The 20,488-nt window shown below is 48.4% G+C and overlaps 1 protein-coding gene across 3 annotated transcripts in view; it reads right to left on the reverse strand.

Moving 5' to 3' along the window:
* The window catches only part of sgcd (sarcoglycan, delta (dystrophin-associated glycoprotein)), a 76,812-nt gene extending 56,324 nt beyond the window's left edge, over positions 1–20,488 (reverse strand). For 2 of the 3 annotated variants that reach the window (XM_049742091.2, XM_049742090.2), the window contains exon 1: positions 277–749. The gene's annotated coding sequence lies outside the window, so the exon portion shown is untranslated. Of the gene's footprint in view, positions 1–276; positions 750–8,931; positions 9,023–16,126; positions 16,237–19,819; positions 19,957–20,123 lie in introns of those variants that run through there. The other variant, XM_049742089.2, reaches the window with a different exon arrangement.

Below are 20,488 nucleotides of genomic sequence, written 5' to 3' on the forward strand. Positions count from 1 at the left end.
GGCAGCTGAAAAATCCTCTTCTCTGCGGCTGGCTGTCGGCTGCCTCCGTTCCGTGTCTGTCCGTGAAGCAGAAACGACACAGTGATGCTCATTGCTCCGAAGGCTGAATGATGCATAGCAAGCAGGACGGAGCGGAGCGGAGCAGGGCAGAGCAGAGCAGATCAGAGCAGAGCAGCGCTTGTCAAGACCAATCACACGGTGCACGGAGCCACGTTCCCCGAGGTCGAAAGAACTTCACCAAATCCGGCGCTAGAGTCGAGTCGGCCGGCGCCTTACCTCTTCGGCAGATGCCAAAATTTGGCTGGCTGCTGTGAAGCGGCGTATTTGCCTTGATCTTGTCTTCAGATGACAATCTCAAGTCGAGTTGAAGAAGTCCAGCGGGAGACCAATCAATAGCCGGCGGACCGGTCGTCGTCCTCAAATGTGTCCAATCTGGGAGTGGGCATATTCCTGGTCAGAGGTGGGTGAGCATCCCTTCTCAAATTCCAGCCAAAAAAAAGGTGCCGTTTCGCCAACGTCTCTCGAGTTTTTTTCTTTTTTTTCTTTTAAAAAGAGAATAGCCGCTCCTCGGCTGGCATCTGTTCTTCTTGACAAGTCTGCACCGCGAGGGGAGAGAGAGAGAGAGAAAGGGAGAGAGTGCGTGCCAGAGTGCCAATGCACGCGTGGATATGCGTGCGCGCGGCCAAGGGAAGAGAGGCAGCAAGCGGAGGCGAGCGCCAAGTGGATCTGGACAGCGACGTGAGAGGCGAGACGACGATGTCTTTGGGAGGTGGGAAGAGAGAGAGACAGAGACAGAGAGAGAGAGAGAGCGAGAGGGAGGGCTGAGTGAGTGAGCGAGAGCGAGCGAGAGAGAGAGGCTTAGGCAATAGGAGCTCCATTAACAGAGGCGAGAATCATTCGATACCCTCGATACCCCGATTAAAGCGCAAGTACTCGTATGTACTTACTCTATAATAAATTAAAAGAGTGTAAGTAAAAAAAAAAAAATCTAACAAAGGATTGATTGCATGGTTGCACAAGTGCACACACCCTGCCCTGCGTGTCTGTCGGAGAAGTTGACAGCAGCTCCTCTTGCCAAGGGTCATAAAGATTGATTAAAATATTCGAGTCGAAGGAACACACTCAAAGGGATTGACTGACGTGAACGCACGCACGCACGCATGCACGCACACACACACACACACACACACACACACGCACACACACACACACACACACACACACACACACACACACACACACACAGACACACACAAACGACTTCATTTGAAGGGAAAAGTGTATCAAGGTTGCTACTTGTTTTTAAAGCACAAAGTGATGAAGGACAAAGATGAAACCCCGACCGACTGTGGGCTCATGTCCACTCTCTGATTGTGAGGGCATTCTTTTGTTTTTTTTGTTTAACTCAAATCCTACGATGTAACATTTGAAAGGCACGCTTCTTCGAGCAACCGTGGCTATTATTAGCATCTTGCTTTTCAATTGGCCATCGCCACACGCAGACAGAGAAACGAAAAGAATAATGACTGCCTACCGGTTGCTTTGCATGTGCATAATCTTCTTGTCAATCCATTTTTTTTCTTTTAACCAACGTCCCACGTGGAAAAGCAAATGGTGATTTTGTTTTTCCCTCTAACTTCTACATTTTATGCCTACCGATTCCAAAAATTCAGAATTTTCCCTATTGAAAATATTGACGTTATTTCTTCATTTTGGGATGTCATTTCAACAGTTTTTGACGGCTTCTAACCCTTTCAACTCGTTCATCTCAGCGAATCCGTACTTTTCAATAGACTGGCCGATTCATGGGTTTTTGGAGTTTGACTCTATTGGATCAATATCGTCTTTTAATGAATCCGTCTTTTGGTTGAATGGAAATGATACCTGAAGCTACTTTAGGAAGGGCAAAATTGGCTCGTACCCAGGAGTTGGATGGCCAGGGGGTGTGGCTATAAAAGAAAGGCTTTTCAGCAGTCGCCAGCATTATTACGACTGAGCGAGCCACTGTGAAAGGGAGCCGATAAACAATTCTTTGATTCATTATGCATGCAAAACGTGCCATTGTCGGAGAAAGCGTGAACATGGATGTGCTTTTGACGCGTGGGAGGATGCACGGAAGACATTTTTGCGTCTGAAAAGAGGGACGCGCGCCTTTTGTCACGGCCATTCAGATCATTGGGGAAAAGGAATCGGCGACACGCAAAGTCGCTTGCCTCAAAGTGAGCTTGCTCCAGTGTGCTTGGTTTTGGGGCGTGCGCTTTTCTTCACTCCTGTCAGCCTCACTCACTATGCTTGGACAGTTTTGGACGGTGGCACACTTTGGCCACGTGCTTGCTTTTCAGGCTCAGCGCGGCCGCAACAGCGCGGCCGCAACGGCGCGGCCGCAACAGCGCGGCCGCAACAGCGCGTCTCACGCGACTCCCTCAGCATGCCGTTGTTCCACGTCACCTGACGGATATAAACGCGGCCTGGTTTGCGATCAACGAGGCTTTGAAGCACGGCAAAACCAAGCCCGGTTTTAGAGCGCCAGATTAATTATGCATGCGTCGCTATGAATCGACGCTGATTCCATGTTCTTCCGACGTGTGGGAGGAAGGGAATTATGGAAGCCGTTTGGTTTCATGTATTTCAAAAATCAGCAATTCTTTACGGTTGCACGTATGACTGCGGAAAGGAATCACAGGGAGGACGTACGTTTGCTGGTAATTCATCAGCACGATGACAGGCGAGACGCTTCAAACGCCGGCGAAGCTTCGCCATCCGTACGGCCAATAGTCGTCGCGTAGGGGTGGTCGACGCGCCCCGGTTCCTTCCGAGCTCCGGTCGAGCGGGAACGCCCCGTGCGTGCGGCCCATTTGACTGACCGACTGAACGAATGAATGAATGACGCGTTTGGATAATTAAAAGAAAATCAATCACAATTACTACATGCAAAAGCATTTAAAGTGCATTCAAGGTACAAATTCAAAGGTGAAAAATGAGACGACAACGTGGGAGGGAGGCAGTAAAAGGCTGAGTTGAATCATTGCTTTAATGTATTAAATACTATTAGGAGTTCACTTTTCTTTAATTAAGGATGACAAAAAACGCTTCTGTTTGATTTTTTGGGGAATCGTCGTCTCTCTTCGTTCGTTTCTTCGCAACTGCTTTTAGTCTGATTATTTTCACCTGGATGGTGCGAGGAGATAAAAATGGCGTCCCGAGGTAATCGGACACCGCCGTCTGTTCATGCTGCTCTCATCCAATCAGTTTGCGTTATTTGTCCCTCTTGATTGAACTCGCAGCTGGAGAAGATCCTCGCCGCGCGCTCATCGAGCGGAATACCAAAAGGCGATACCGCCGGGCCTCGCGGGAATTCCCCCCCACCCTTTTTCCGCTTCACCCGGGCATCATTGCAATAATTCAACCGAGGCAATGGGGGGACTCCCCGGATGATTGAGCGTAATGACGCGTGACCGACCGCATGAGGCAGCTCATCGGAAACGGTAATGAAGCCCGCTATGACCGTGATGATGATGATGATGGGGAGGAGAAGGACGAGGAAGATGATGAACCTCCAAATGAACAAAAGGAGGGTTTGTGGGTGAAGATGATCCAAATCAACGAATTGTGACTTCAAAGAAATATCTGACAAAACAAATAAAGGAGTTTTTTGTTGTTGTTTTTTTTTAAATCTGGTTCATGGAATGTCGATCAGAGTCATCGTAAAATAGTTGTTAGCTGCCGCCCTAATTCACACGCATACTTATACAGTAAGGAGGCTTTTAAAAGGTCTTTCCTCCACATTACTTCTCGTAAGAGGGTGGTGGGAGGGGCCGGTTACGCTATCTGCGGTCATCGGAGTTAGCCGACCGAGCAGGGTGGATGTGTAAAACGGCTTCGGAAAACTGCCTCCAATTGCGCAAGGAATCCAAATGTAAACGGCAGCCATTTTTTTATGGAGGAATTTCATCAAATGTTATGCCAAAGCTGTCCGTCCGTTAACGTCCCCACAACAGCCTCAAGTTGCGGAGATAGCGGGCTGCTCTGCCTTTCCGGCAGGCCAAGAACAATAAGCGAGAGGACGAGTCGGAGGGATGGATGCGGATGACTCATTCTGCCGCCTCTCTATTAGCGGGTCTCCATTTGCCAGATTTGTGAGGCGAGAGCAAAGTTAATCAGAACGTGCGAGGGAGGCCGCCAGACAAGAAAGAAGAAAAGGAAGGAAAAACAGCTTGCTCCTAAAGTGAGCCGTGGACTCGGGAGGTGTTGCGCTGCGATATTGCTAGCTAAAATGCTCCCCGGGTGTGTTTTGGTTTTCCTTGACAGTAATATATCCACTAAATTTGGACTAATATTGCCACTATGGAGTTCTATGTTTAGCGTGAACATGTGACCCCCCCCCCCGGCGGATTTGGTGCCACAGCAGTGACACCGAGCTCCGTCCTCGAGGGAGCAGCTGCAGGGTTTCTCTAACAAGTCGAGCATTAGACAGCGGAGAGGGGAAAAAGAGCCGCTACGCGCCGCTCGGCACCTGGAGGAAGAGGAGCGAGTCGGACGTGCGCTGGGCAAAAGGTCTCGCCGAGGGAGTCAAGCTAATGACAACCAGACTAAAAATAGCACCCGCCACAAAAGGTGCGTTACATCCACTTTTTCATCTTTAAGACAAAGTCGATGGATCGATCCTAGTATACAGCTCGCGTTTGTTAACTAGCGCATCTTGCTCCTGAGTCCACATCTTAGAAAAAAAAGACCCAAATGCCAACAGGCGGCGCCAAAACGATGCACGAAGCTCCTCAACTCATCCCAGCAGTTTGAGGGGGATTGGCACCCGCCAGGCCTGACAAAGCCAAACTAGGCAACGATCTTAGAAATCTCTACGTGACACTTGTTTACTATGCCCAAGTCGACATTGCGGTCGTTAACTTTGAAGCGCGGTCTTGATTGAAGGTGGTTTTGATGACGCCTTGATTGAGTGCGAGCCTGCCTTCGGCGCCTTCTGATGTGCAGAAAAGAAATTGTCATCTTGTCAGGCAAGATTAACCGTCTGGCAAAACAAAGGGGATGAGGAAATGGTCCAAGTGTTGCAGCAGGATTGCAGCTGACTTTGCTGGAATGTTTGTTTTCCTTCCTTCCAGGTCCTTTTTGACAAACCTTGACCAGGTATCGCTTTGACAACTTGGGAAGGCTACCTGAGTGACCAACAGTCTGTTCCGAACAAATGAAACTTGTATCCAACCAACGTACGTACGTCTCCTCAGATGATGGCACAGGCGCGAGCACGTCAACCTTGTGTCACGTTCGTGCCCGTGAATACTTGCTCGCTATAATGGTCCGTGCGCCGATGCCACTTCCGCTCAAACCCGTACACGTTTCTTGACATTTTCTGAAGCCGTACCATAACGCGGCCCCCGTGCGGAAGGTGCGGCGAGCGGGTGGGGTGGTGGTGGTGGGGGTGGTGGTGGTGGTGGGGGTTCATTTCTGTGACCGAGAGAATTACAAGGACGTGGCTAGCAAAGTCCACGGTTGTGTGGAGGAAGTCATGCGCTTGCATTAAAAACCTTTCAAGCTGGGTTTTCTTTAGTCATGAGGACATTTGTCTGTCTTTTGGGGCGACAATCTGTGTGGTCAGGTCACGTGATTTGCAAAAAGGTGTGACGAGATCCGTTGGACTGGCTGAAGGAAGGTCTTAAGGGGCTCAAAACAAAACAAGCGGCGCATTTGGTCTCCCTCACCTCCAGCGCCTCTCGGGGCTGTTTGACCTTGATAGCCAAACGACAGTGAGGAATAAATCGCCTTTGCGGGGCCAGATAACGGCTAATGTACGAGGCCGGGGCGACGGACGGACGGACGGACGTGACTCCACGTGAACGATAAGGACCGGTGAACGGACGACGTATGCGCTGTCATGGGCACTTTTGGGGTTCTGTGATTTTGCCTTCCATTGGATTCCCCTTTGTTTTGAACGGTGAGCCCCTGACACCATTGTCCCAAATCAATAGTATGCATGCAACTTTTCCCCTGGATGCCCTTCTTAAAGTCGGCCATTTTGTTTTGCAGCAGCCATTTTGGGCCAGCATGCGCTTTTTACACACTGATGAACCCTCTTGATCTGTTTCATACAAGCCCCTTTTCAATGTACTTTTGGAGTGAAGGATAATATATTTTCTGTTTGCGTGACAAATTTCCGGCAGGGCTGTCTGCGCGCCATCTATCCATCCATCCATCCATCCGTCCATCCGTCATCTTAGCTGAGCTGACAGTTGAGAATAAGAGTGACACGCTCCCATAACTGTGTGTCGTGTTACGCCTGAAGGCGATAAGATACAGACGTGTCACCTTTTGATATCCTCCGCAACCTGCTGTCGGTGCGATTCTCGCGCTCGCCGACGACGGAGGCGTTTTAGTGGACGGCGGGAGTAATGAGGCCTAATCGAAGAAGGACCCCGCCGAGGAAAGACGCGTTTGCTCGTCCGAGCGGCCAAACGGGATGAGCGTCGTCCTTTTCCACACATCTCTTGAAAAACGACCGTTGGCCGCTATAAAGGCACTTTCGATGTCTGCTTGCATTTATTTGACGGCAGTGAAATTTCCAGATGAATTTCAAGGTTGCCGTGCAAAACAAGGACAGACGATTTCATTCCGTTGCGGAATACGGACATGATTAAATGACTTCAGGTTTTCTTCCTAATTGCCTTTAAAACGGCAGTTAACGCGGGACGGGAAAACAACATCGTCGAATAGTCTCATGGTTTTATAATGCCTTTTTAGTGGTGCCCTTACATTCAAATTTGGGTGAAAGTAGCATTATTTGATGAAAAGTCACTTGCGAGACTGATCGGCAAGTCCAAAAAGAAGAAAAATGGCCGAGCGTGCTTTGATTCCAAAAGGTATATCTTCTTGTCGCATCTCATTAACATTGTTGCCCGGCACCCATTACTCATGCTGCAGTTACGTACGTTGTCAACCGAAGCCTCTATTAAAAAGGACTTCAGCCGCCTTATCTTTTGCGCTCAATTAAACGGGGCTAAATTGTTGGCCGACGGGACGTTTGTCTCCGCTTTACCGGCGGCCGCTTTCCCATGTCCCCGCCTGCCCGCCTGAACCCGCCTGCCCGACCGACCGACCGCCCGCCCGCCTGACCGACCGCCTGCCCGCCCGCCCGCCTGACCGCCCGCCCGCCCGCATGCCCGCCCGCCCGCCTTCGTCGTCATCAACAGATCAGTTAGGAACGTAGCGCTGGAAGCAAATGTTTCATCCGCGATGGCTTAAGGTCGTTCTGTTCCACTTCTTGGATTCCTACATTTGTGTGGAGGTTTCAAACAATGCTCATATGCGCCTGCCAAAGTTCCCGAAGCTAAGCAAAAGCATCCGTGCGGGCGGACTTTTCAAACAATAATGAGCCAAGGCCCTCCAAACGTGACATATGCTCATATGTCAAGATAATTGGCAGTGCATTGATGAAAGTAATGATCCTCGCAGAACCTGTTAAGACTTCAAACCCTGATTGAAGCTGCCGCTGACTCAGCAACTTTCGAACAAATCAACAGTGATTGTGTCTAATCGTTTCATACTACAGGACAGTAGAGTGGGCAGCAAGTCGTATTAAATGTGCGCCGGCACTTTTGTGTCCAATTGTTAAACAACCTGCGTAGAAGCGAGTACGTGGTCCAACGACTCTTTTTCATGACAATTAATTCCGATTTGCGTCACTGCGACAGCCTATGCCGAAAACAATTTTGCATTACACCGGAACTAATATTTTCATTATTCACCGGCCGAAGGAAGGCCTGTCTTGAAAATGAGAGGAGGAATAAGGAGGGAGGTCGTTCAAAGGCTAGACTGTCCGTCCTAATTCAACGTGGTCCAATTTGAGAAAAGAAAAAAATGCTTTCATTTGTCTGCCGAGTCATTTCTCATAGGAAGCCATTTGCGGGCTAATTGAAAGTTGGAAATTGGAAAAATTGCAGCGTGGTTACGTGACTCCTACCATTCAAGCGCTTCCGGCATTTTTGCAATCGAGCCCGCTGGAATAAAAACCTCCCTCGGACTGTCGTCCCCGTGAGTATCAGCGCCTGGTATCGGTACACACGCACCCGTCTGTCTCTATTCAGTCGCTTCCATTTATCTTTTACGCCATTGTCGAGCGACCGCAGCTCATCAATGTATTGGAAACGTTCTCCGTTGGCGTGACTACTCCGAATCCATCGTAATTGAATTTCCGATTAACGTCGCGCGTATTCCTCGAAGCGGCCGAGAGGTCTTTGCTTTACGATTGGCGGCTCACAAATCATTTTGTACGGGTCTCCGTGAACTCTTCACCCATCTCGTGTTTGCCAATAATTGATCTGAACTTCCGCCGAGCAATTAACCTCTGCTGTCTGCTCTCCTTTCATGTTTATCACCTTGGTCCCCGGCGGGGGGGGGAGATGAAAAAACGCACACATAACAGTGGGGAGGGGGCAAGAGGGAGGGGCGGTCCTGATCCACAATCAGCTTGAGCCGGGTGATGTAATTACGAAGCGTGAACTGTGCAATTATGAAAGCCTGCTGCGGCTTACTGTACCAATGGAGGTGGATTGATCTCAAGGCGGGGAGGGGGGGGTTGTCGGCGCATGTTTGCGTGCTAGCACATGTGCGCCGCCTGGCCTGGCCTGGCCTGGCCTGGCCTGGCCTGGCCTGGCCTGGCCTGGCCTGGCCTGGCCTGGCCTGGCCTGGCCGCATCATAGCGGGACAGCAAGGGATGCCTCGTCGCGGTCGACTTTGCCGGCAAAACAATTTCCGCTCCGATAAAATGAAATGGTAACAATTGCGTTCAATCTTTCATTTTCCAGTTCACGGATGCTACTATTGGCACACGCACGTTAGCGATGATCTCGTTGGCCCTCGGTCGCCAACCGGAACGGCGGCAACTACCGAGCCACATCAAGTTGTGAAATGCTTAAAACTTACCTAGCAAGCTGCTCGCCCGGTATTGAAGATCAGGTTGAGGTCATAGAGTAGTTGCCCGGCCGGGTAAACGGTGGCAGGGCAGCATGTGGCTCTAAAATGAGAAAATCCAATTTCAGCAAAGTCTACCAAAAACAAGGTTCAAAGTAAGAACAATTCCAATGCCCCCAGCACCCACACGAAAAAGGCCAAAGCTCGCAATTCAACAAGAATAAACAACCATTTTGTTTTGAAGCAGGTGTTTTGGTTGCATTCCAAAGCTTTCAACTCCTATTTGGGTTGTTTCATTCCAACCTTTGGTTAAAGTCAACAAAGACCTGGCTTTTGTTATTGCACAAGTCCTCGGCACGACATTGGCACTGAACCGAGACTCGTTTGAACGGATGGATGGATGGATGGATGGATGGATGGATGGATGAATGGAGCCAACCTTGCCCGCCTGGTTTTTATTTTGTGGTTTGACCTTAATCTTAATATAGGGCTTCTGAAATGAAATCATCAAGTGAAATTGATGTTTAAAAAAAAAACATGGAAAAAAAAGGACCTTCAAATCCCATCTCTTGCTCTTGGTTGATGTTTTCTGCCCAACTCAATCTAAATATTTGGGGCTTGTTGTCTCCCGTTTTTTGTATTGTCAAGTCATTTTTTTTCCCTATCAAGTAGGCGATCTGCCCCATTTCACATTCAGCCTCTGGTGCACGCACGCACGCACACACACACACACAAAAAAGGAGGAAATTGCCATCATGGCTCCTCGTGAACAATCGGGCCGCTATTATAGAATCATCCCACTCTGAACCGTCATGTCGGAGGCCGCGTTCCCTCAATTAGGTGGACACTTTAATGCTAAAACAATAATTCCCCCGCAAATTGCAGGTTAGCGTCTCCAAGGGGACGCGCGAGGCTATTCTCCCCCGCCGCGCCGTTTGAAGGCTGCGTCAATGAGATTGCAGCTGTCAATCAACAGCGCCAAAAGGGGAATTTTGTTCAAATTACAGCCGTGTGTCAGAGAACAGGAAATCCAGTGACATATTTCTCCTGGTTAAGATGTACCAACGCATTTCCTGTTTTGCAGGAAACTCAAAGTCGAACTGAATTTCATGCTTTTTATTTGGAAACGATGACAATTGTAATATAGATATACGTATATCATTATAATTGATACATCATGTCATTTTTGAAGTCAATTATGACTTTTTTGATGACAAAGCTGCCGGATTTCCCAGCGATGATGATGTCTCCCATCCAGGCTGCAAAGCGGCCGCAATTAAGTCTCCCAGCGCGTTGATAAGCGTCGGCGGACCGAGCCTGGCGTCTGGCCGGAAACGCCGTCCCGAGGCGCTCGCCGCTGAACTGATATGACCGTTTTTATTTGAATCTCCCGGCCGTGATTTGTACCAGTGCAGCTGCAAAGAGAGCCACTCGTTCAACCGGAGACCGCAGCGGAGCTTTGTAGGTTTCTCCTCGGCTTCAGGGAAAAGAGGTTATCTCTTTTCATTTCTCCCCCTAAAGACTGAGGTCTAGCGACTGGCATAATCATCTTTTTTTTTGGACACAAACAGCCCCAATGTAACATCAGAATTAGCCCCAATCAGAATTAGCCTCACGTCGCACTGTCACGTCCGAGGCTTAAATTGCAGACGAGCGCCCGCATGCGTTGACTCCACAATCAATAAGGTTCTCGGGGTCAATACTTAGATACAGTTAGCCGTATCTGAACGTACTATTTTAATTTGATCGGTGGCCAAGCTCAGTTTACTGCTAAATAATTCAATGGGAGTGAGATTTTAGATGGTACTTGGCTCAAGCTAAATCTTTTAACTTTGGAAGAGAAAGAAAAAAAATAAATAATTGGGATCACTGTTGTGTTTTGCAGTTTGTGGGCTAAAGGTCACTTGCTCTCGCTCCGCTCCGGCCCGTCCGTGTTCATCATCCCGAGTAAGCGCGACACACGGTGGTCATCACGCCATCCACAAAACTCGTCACATGCATTATTCGGCCGGGCTGGCGGCCAAAGGAGCTCGCCGGAGGTGGCCGACGGCCTCGGCGGGTCAGCGCACGCTATTTGGCTGCCCGCTCCGCATGGCACGCAGGTGATGCTTTTTACGTGCGCGGCGGCGGCGGCTGTCATCTGGCGTCTGTCTCAAAGGTGCCGTGCCGACTGACACCTAGTGAAAAGCCGGCGGCACGTCAGTCGAGCCCAAATACTCCCTTTTGGCTCTTTCCCAACATTTTTATGTAAAAAGCTTTCTTACAGCCGCTTCAAGGGGGGAGGGGGGAAAAAAAGGGTTGAACTCGGATTCAGATGTGGCAACAAAAAAACAACAAACAAGCAAGCAAGCAAACACACAGTGGGAGGTGGGCTATCGACTTGTTTTGATTACAATCAATTTGTGCTATCCAAACGCTTGCGGCGTTCCTCTTGTGGCAACTCCTACGGAGCGATCGTTCACACCAGACTGGACTTCCAATGCATTATAGATGGGCGACTCTTTCAAATTGTCATTCCACCAAAGGGCGGGCGGGCGAGGGAGGGAGGACGAGCGGCTTCCGTGGGAAAGAAATGCATTATTCAGAACGCCGCCGCCGCCGCCACCATCGGCGTCGCGGCCATCGATGTGACTGGAGGATGGTCCTTAAGTACGACTAGCATCAAAGATGAACGGGGCCCATGTAAGGAAATATCCAAGAGGGCTGCGGGGGGCCGCTAGGACTGATTTGCCGTCCGCCGAACGCACCATCCGCTGCACTGCGACGAGTGTGACTACTGCAAGCACTACAGAGGCAAAGCAAATGCCATATCTGTTGAAGCACACCTCATGGAAGCAGCGCTTCATACGACTGTCTGTCAACGAGAGCTTTCTTTATCGCCGAGGCGGGTTTGACTGAATTTCGGAGAGGTCTGAAAGAAGGGGGATTGCGCCGTTGTGGGAGGGAGGGAGGGGGCACTTGGAGACCGCCCTCTTGCCCACGCCTGATCCCCAGTAGCTGGATCGGCAAGTCGAATGAGTTACAAAACAATACCAATTCCTCCCACTACTCCTGATTCATACGCTAAGAGCAATGCTACATGATGAACCTTTTCCCCCTCATGATCAATCTTGGCAAACATGACAGGAGCGTTTCCTACGAGCGTAATGAAACAACACAGATGGCGGGCGGCGCACATTGTGTCGTGGCCAAATAGGCTGAAAGTAATGAAGAGTTAGTTGGTTGGTTGGTTGGTTGGGGGATGGGGACTACGCAGCTAGAAAGGCTTTCAGCGCGGTACCGTGTGTTATTTGTCCTCGTTTCATACATTTATTAACTGTCATAAACAAGAGGAATTCATGCACCTACTGCATTGGCTCCCCTGCAGCACTTGCAACACTAATGGAGGCAAATTGGACATCAATAAGTCAGGAGAACACCCAAGAATAAAAGGGCGAAAGGAAGACGATTGAAACCAAGATAGATGAAGTACGTTTGAACGTCTTTCAAGCGTGTGGGAGAAAGTCAGTGAGTTTTTACAGCCGGGAAACTTGCGAGCAACAAATAAAGTAGCCCGGTTTTGGTTCCCCAAATGACTTTATTAAGCATCCGTCTTTTGGCGGGCAGATAAGCGTGCTGCTGAGCCTGAGACTGAGGCCGGACAGCTGCAATTACAATGATGGCGGCCGTACGCTTCGCCGCGTCCCATCTCCACGGGATTATGACAACCCCCTTTCTTCTTACCTGCTGCCTGAAGCCACTCTGGGTTGTTGGTTTTTTTCTTCCCCGCAATCAGGACGTGAACGATAAAAAGAAAAAAAAAAAAAAAAAAAAGAGAAAAATGATTTTGGTTACTATTGACCCCAAAATAATAGTACAACTAGGGAAGACAAAGCGAGAGCGCGAGGGAGCGAGCGAGCGAGCGAGGGAGCGAGCGAGCGAGGCCACTTCCAAATGTAATCCAAAGCTTGGAAAGCATCCACGGCGCCTTGCCAGATCCTTATCGCGTCGATCTGTTGACGCTTAATTACGTGCTCGACACGACACCGCCGTTTGATAGTTGGATATCGTAGACGTGTGATTAACCCAATAAGCCCTTCAAAAACAGTGGATATAAAAAGTCGACACACCCCTCTTCAAATGCCAATTTGCTAAATCAAATCAAACGGGCAAAATTACAACTTTGTTCTCTTAATATGATGACCAAGTGAGTTTTCATGCACCTCACATGCATCTTTTGTAGTTCCTGTTTGAGAATGAAACCATTTTTCTCATAATATTCTGACTTCAATCTGCTGGTACACTTGTCGGTGGAAGCGCATTTCTCGCTCTGGCCCCACCCAGCCACGTACAGGTCGGCGGGAAAAACGGCAAGTAATCAGCAAACCCTCAAAAGAGGACGGCCGGACGGACGGACGGACGGCCGGCCGCGTGGAGACGACTCCTCGCCTGGCGCCGAGCTCAGACGCTGTGAAATGCGCCAGATATAAAGCCCAGAGGTATCACTTCGGCCAAAAGCACCGTGACCAAAATAAATGGGGCAGAGCTATTTCAAATGTCTCCAGCTTGGACGCTGGTGAAGGCCCTCGGGTTTCCGCTAAAGTACAAAAAAATTAAAAATGAGAGAAAACCCTGACCGGAGAGATTCATCGGTGATGTGTTTCCACATCACAACAATTATACGAGACTCCAGGTGGACACCGCACGGAATACAAAACCACGGTCGAAGAGGCAAAGCGATTCAAGTGGGAGAAGGAAGGGAGGATGTCATATTATGTGTTGCGGCTTTTGTTCAAATCGTTGCACCAAATAGTCAGAGCAACAGCTTAGGTCTCCAAAAACTTTTTAGAAATTGTTTTGTGAACGCAGCCAGCATGCGATCTGCAATAGCGTCCCCTGGTGTGTGATAGATGATCATACAAAAGGAGTGACAGAAAGAAGGGCTTGTCTCATCTCATTCCTGCTCTCCCTCTTTTATTTTTATGTCTACCTGCCAGGTTGCTCATATCCCGCCGCCTCCCGTACGCGCTACATTGATTTTCTTTTACAACCTGTTCCGTAACGTGGCGCTGCCACAAGCGCTCTTGTCATCGCAAATGTCAAGCGATGGGCTTGTCTTGTAAAGGTCAGCGTTTTTATGGGATGTTCAACATGTTTGAAAAAGGGATTAGGGCCACGTCGGCAGAGAAGCGGCGGCGGCACTGCGCCATTGCAACGTGTTTATCGGCAACTTTAGTATTGCATTATTCTCGGATTTTTTTCCCTCGTGAATTTACATCATTATACTTTGAACATTTTCCTGGTGAAATGCAAAATGACGGCAATTTTTTTTCCTGAAATTTTAGGCAGAATAGTTTTTCCAAAACTCGATTTTTTCAAATCAAAATAATTCCATCGCACTCTTCCTTCAACGTGTCAAGCCGCTGCTTGAGACGCAACTTTTCGTATTCCAAATTGTCCGTGTGAAGTTCGAGATGAAAAAATGTCATGAAAAATGTACACGCCTCGCAGTCCCTGAAAAATATGTTGGCTGAACATGTAAAAAATATGAGCATCCACATTTAAAATTTCATGATTTGCAACAGACGGTGACCTCTTTATTGTGATTGCGACGAGACAACAAATGAGGAGGCGCAGCACCACGCACAAACGGATGCACGTAGCAAGACGACCATTGAGTTCTTTTTCAACTGTGACCGCAGTATAGACTCTTTGAGCGCTACTTCAATTAGCAGCCAACGACAAGGCCAGATTCCTTCCACCCGGTTGCCCACGTCTAAACAGTAAGAGCCAGAAGCGGCCGAGCCGCTCGCTCGCTCGCTCATTATGGCAAAAGATAATTAGCTGACAGCAAAGACCAAGGAGGAAGCATCGGAGGAGGAGGTGCGCTTGCTCTGTCACACCCAAGAAAATAACAATTAGAAAGTGTCGCTGGCTGTCAAGATGGCCAAGATCGGAGCGGCAAAACAGCCGCACGGCGACAACGCTCGCTCGGGTTGGTTGTTTTTTCCACCAATAGGTTGCTTTTCTTGTAAATGTTAGACAAGTCATCGCCATTCCTTCCGTAGGCCGAAATGGGCGCAAATGACAAACAAAACAGTGACCGTTATCCAGTTCACTTTGCTTCCTCTCATTTGTCCGTTTTCCAAGAAGAAATTCGAATCTCATCCATCTTCGTTTTGTGAAAAACTTTGGTCTTCTAATGAGAAATGTTAAGAGCTCTTAATTGATACAGAATAAACAAAGCCTCGGTGGAGCTTTGCCGTCCAGCCGGGTCCACATTGATTCAGACTCTGCTCGGCATGAACGAAAGGCCGCCGAACGTGCTCGGAATGCAGCCGCGGGAGGAAGGCCGGCTGAGGAAGGCCGGCCGGCCGGTCGGTCGGTCGGACGGACGGCCGGCCGGCGCTTGTTGTTGCTCTTGCCGCTTCTCTTTTCCCCAGTGGGCCAATACGCATCAAGCACAACAGCGGAGGGCAAGGACTCCCCGCCTCTTTTTCATCATTCTCTGGCCACAATTCCCCCAACGGCGGGCGGAGAGGAAAAAGAGCAGACGCCGAGTCGTCACCACGGCTCGGCATCAGAGGAGAGCGTGCGACCCCGGCCGGCACCTTCCTCGGCAGCGGGCGTGCGGCTGTAATGAACATGCCGCACGCCTGCTTCCAGCACACCTCCCTATGTCTTAGGTGTCAAACTCAAGGCACGGGGGCCAGATGCGGCCCGCTGCCTCACTGACACGGCCCGCTAAAACAAATCGTGCGCGTCCACTTCCAGAGTGGGAAGTGACGTGCTACATTTTCTTCCGATGGGTAAATTCAGCGTGGGACTTGATTTTTCCCACTTGAACCTGCAAGGCTAAGATGCGACATCCCTCTGCTTTATATGCAAATTTGGTAGCCGCAGCGGGTAGCATTATCAAAGCCAGCGAGTCGGATGCAGTCGCGGCCGGAACGTGGCGCCCCCAGGCTGACACCAAACCCCGACATCCCTTCCCGCCGTGTCTACCTGCCTTGCTGAAAAAGACGTTGGATTGCATCACGGTCAAACGTGTTTATTGGAGAAATAAAACAACAACAACACCACTGCCGCTGGAGAGTAAGGAAATAGAAATTCACAGCATGAGAAGAATTGAGCTTGGTGATGCTGAAGAAAAATGGCTCTGTGTGTGTGTGTGTGTGTGTGTGTGTGTAGGAAGATATGCATTTGCGGTTAGTGTGACATCACTCACCTAAAAAATGAACTTCAAAGAGTTTGGGCACGTCTGCTCTTTGACGTAGAAGGATGAATATTCGTTTCTTTTGCTCCGTCTAAGTATCACGTTTTGGGATGACTTGGTAGCTGCGGAGGGAAAAAAACAAAACAAAAAAAATCAGCACGTTTGCGTAGGACCTCCAAGGAAAGCATCACGCTCGTCGTGTTTACGTGTCGTCTGGTAGCTTTAGCACTTTTGCACTCAGGGACTGACTGTCTGTGCTCGAGTGCTTGAAAACCTGAGGAGGCTCACCTCCGAGGTCCTTTTGGATGTGTCAAGACGGTGTACGTCTACACCGTGTCAGCACTTGTGTCAATTAAATAGCAGCACCAGAGGCCACGGCGCGGTCAGAAACATGCCCTCTCTCTCTCTCCAAGCAAGCATGCATGCGTCAAAAAACAAACGTGAGTTCATCTAATCTGCAGCCAATTTAAGCCCAGCCAGGCACGGACGGGGGGGGGGGGGCAAAAATTTCTGCTTAAAAAAAAAAAAGTGTCAGTAACTTCCATCTTAATAGTAACCAAGAGTTTGTGTCCTTCCTTGCTAAAACGCTCATGTATTCCGTTCTGGCTATTGGGGGGGGGCCCTGGCACGGCACGGCACGGCGGGTATCGAGTCGAGATAAAGGCGGCGGGGTTTGAAGTGCGTATCAGTTAAGGAACGGATGGAGCAGATAGAAAGCGGTTGGAGTGAAGCTGGGAGGAAGCTGACAATTTTCTGCATGAATCAGCGGGACTTATCGCGGCCATCGAGCGGTAAAATATAGAATGTGACTCAGAGACGATATATGCGATGGTCCTTATCGGAGTTGCTCACGTCCTCTGTGTTTGAAAGTTTATTCTGATGCTTTAATGCTGCTCGTCGCTAAAAGCGCTTATTTATTTACCGAATGATTTATGGTGACATTCTTTTTCCCTTTATAAGTGAGGGGAATTTGTGGATTATTGATCTCGCGGTAGGCCAAATGATCCCACAACAGGTCTGACAAGGGCGGTGAAATTGAAATCTGTTTATTATGTGCCGCTAACTGGCATCTAAGCCACTCAAAGTCGATTTCCCGCCAAGCAGAAGACAAACCGTGGCATGAATCATGCCATACGCCGCCGCCGCCGCCGCCGCCGCCGCAGCAGCCTCTCTCGTCACAATGGCCCCGTTTAAACTTTAATGAGCAAACGCAGACATCTACATCATCGAGAGCACACAACTCCATCCGCGGCCAAACGCCGGGCTTTTAACGATCTATTTCTTCTTTTCTTTTATGGCTGACGCCGTCCGTGCCTGCCTCAAACTCAAAATGCATGAGCAACTTTAAGAATCGGCCCGGTTTATTAGCAGTAATACGTAGTTTTCACAGTGATGTATATTGTTGACATACTTAAAAATATGGTTGGCGGTGATGACAGCAGCCATAAGTCCAAAGGAGAAAACAAACAAGCGTAAAACAAAGCAAGCGTCACCATCACTCAGATTAAATGGGCGACTGGTGCGGCGTGGACCAGCTATTGGTTTTGGCAGCATTTGCCAAATATTTTCCCAGGAGACCAAAGACAAGTATTGGACTGTTACATTTTTGGTGTATTTTCTGTATGGAAAGTTGGAAGTCGTTACGACGACGGTGAAGTGGTTCCGAATGCAATTTGAAAGCTTTGGCTACCTCATCGAGTATCGGAACGACATATGATGCGGATTTAAAGAAGCGGGAAATGCTATGATGCTCATTTTCTTGGGGAACATAAAGCGTTTGTCTAATTCGTTGACGAATTAGTGAACGCCACCAAATAATTGGACGACGCTAACGTTCATACCAAACTAGTCTATCGGTGGAAAACACACGATCGGCAATTGACGCGGTCTTTTCTCCTTTCCCGCATGCGTGGCCGCACAAAAAAGCCGGGCCACCCGCATTTTTGATATACGAGGCAATAACCTGTAACGCAATGAAGTCACCTTCAGACCTCGGCGTTGAAATAATAATGTATTATAAGACTTCAAGTAGCATTTGGATGGCTCTCTTTTTGGGCTTATTTTACTTCAACAGGCGCTCAAGAATGCTAACACCGCTCCAGACTCATCATTCCAAAGAATTTGCTAAAGGCAAGTGGATGGCCGCATAATTCAAATGTTGATCTTGTCACCACCGTAGCGGAAATGTCATATTGAAAAGGATGACTTTCCTCTCATAATGGAGCCCGTCGGAGTCTCTGGAAAAGACCCGCAGCGACTCGACTGTGCCAACGTTTACGAAAAAAGAACAACAACGACAACAACAACAACAACAACATACTGTTACTCCAGTAGATGGATCGCTCCGGCATCAGAATACATCATGGCTAATTGTTTCGCTAACTGTCTAATTACACTGAAAAATGGGGCACAATTTGCAATCACCAACAGCAGGGCTGGGTGTCCAAATTCTTTCCTCAGCCAGTAGTCGTAGTCATCGTGAATTACGCTGGGGGGAAATTGGGACTTTAACTTTTTTATCCTGCTATTGCTAGCTTTGGTACGTTTGAGTATTTTGCTGCCTTGCCTTTTCTGTTTCCAGTGAAACGGTTGTTTACTGAAGCTAATTGTTTAGCAAAGTGCTCAATTGTAGCAGATGAAACGAGAGTAGCGCTATTCATGAATAAATTAGCCTGATCTTAGCTTGTGTTTTCAGCTCCCTGTATTCACATTTGGGCTCAATCCTATCTTCTGTTTTGTTGCGAGACAGTATGAAAAAGCAGCTGCCTGTTATAAACAAGGCGCTAATTAGCCGTCACATCAGAGGCACCGCTGGGCTGCCGCTTCGCGGCGTCATACCCGAACTCAAAACGTTTGTTTCAACAAGGCGCAAAAAAAACCCAACAAAAGTCAATTGATGAAATGTATTATTCATCACTGCCGCCCAGCCGCTACTGTGCTGAATGGAAATAACCGTGCACGCAGCTCATCAATATTTGAAACGTCATTTGGGATTAGTGTAAACAAGTCATTATGACGGCGGATATGTCGCGCCGGGCTAACCACGTGCACCTTTTACGCTAAGTGAGAAAATGTGGCAAATTGGCTCCGCAAACACATATCGGGAATCGACTGACACTCGTTCAAAATGGATTGAAAGTGGAATTGTTACAGACAATGAATTGGGAAAGAAGACAAACATCAGGGGCAACATTTAAACAAGAGCTCAAAGCGTACAAGATTCACTTTGGCCACATGCTGCTTCACCAAATCTAGAGACAGTGACAACAATTTATGAAGTCAAAAAAAATCTATCTTGCTCTCATACAAAAATTGGCAGAAAATGTGAGGTGAAAGAAGTGTGCCAATTTCATTGAAAAAGACAAAATGTCCCTTTGAGATCAAAACGAAAAAAGAAAAGCGCACAAAGCGCCTTCTCGAGATGGACGTGATATGTGAAAAATGGAGTTAAAAGCCATCTTAAAGGATGATCAAATTCCAAAAAACAAACAAAAAAAGACAATCACTTGCTCTAACTCAAGCCTCCATGATTGCCATACATCATTTCATCATACAAAACACTATTAGCCGCCAGCTTCCATTATACGTTGAAAAGAAAAAGTGTAATATAAGAAGTAGCCGAGAAAATGAACACCACTGAACGTTTTTTTTTTTTTTAATAACAGAATCAATTGAGTTGTAGTGAAGACGAGAAGGAAACGGTACCTTTTGTGTCTGGTTTCAGCCGTTGCGTGCTCCCGCAAAGACGCAATTAGCCGTGATCCGCTTCGCTAGCGGGAGATGTGATGTTTTTTTTCTTTTATAATTGCCGTATTTTTCGCTGCACACCGTTGAAACTCAAACTGCGGGAGGGAAAAAAAACAAAGAAAGAAGTGTACGGTAGAAGGGTCCCGCACTTCCTGGGGGGTGCGATTAATGAACAATTAGCAATAATGCATTCAGTCACTCATGACATTTCAGAGAATCAAATTAAAGATAAATAAAAAAGCTTCCTCATGTTGCTACTTACGGGCCTTGTTTTGTTATTGCTTGTACTCCAGACCTGTAGGGGGCAGCGTAGCTGGTTGCTTCAAACCAGCTCGGTGCACATTTCCTCCACCACCGTTTGCTGCTGCTCGGATCTTGAAAATCCCGCGAGTCGGGTCGGGTCGGGTCGGGTCAGGTCAGTTGTTTTTCACGGCACCATTGTATTCTTCCTGGACCTTACGGCTCTGTACAATTTCTGCTCATGGTTTTCCTGTCTTCCGTGCGCCTGTCAATGACATGAATAGCATGGTGCTCTCTCGCTGGCCTTGTTCGTTCTCGTCTCGTTCACTGCCTCCTCTTCTTCACCAAATAAGTTGTCAATGCCACGATTTTTTCTGTTCCCTCTCA

Source organism: Syngnathus scovelli, chromosome 15 (assembly GCF_024217435.2).
Source record: "Syngnathus scovelli strain Florida chromosome 15, RoL_Ssco_1.2, whole genome shotgun sequence".
NCBI classification, from domain to species: domain Eukaryota; kingdom Metazoa; phylum Chordata; class Actinopteri; order Syngnathiformes; family Syngnathidae; genus Syngnathus; species Syngnathus scovelli.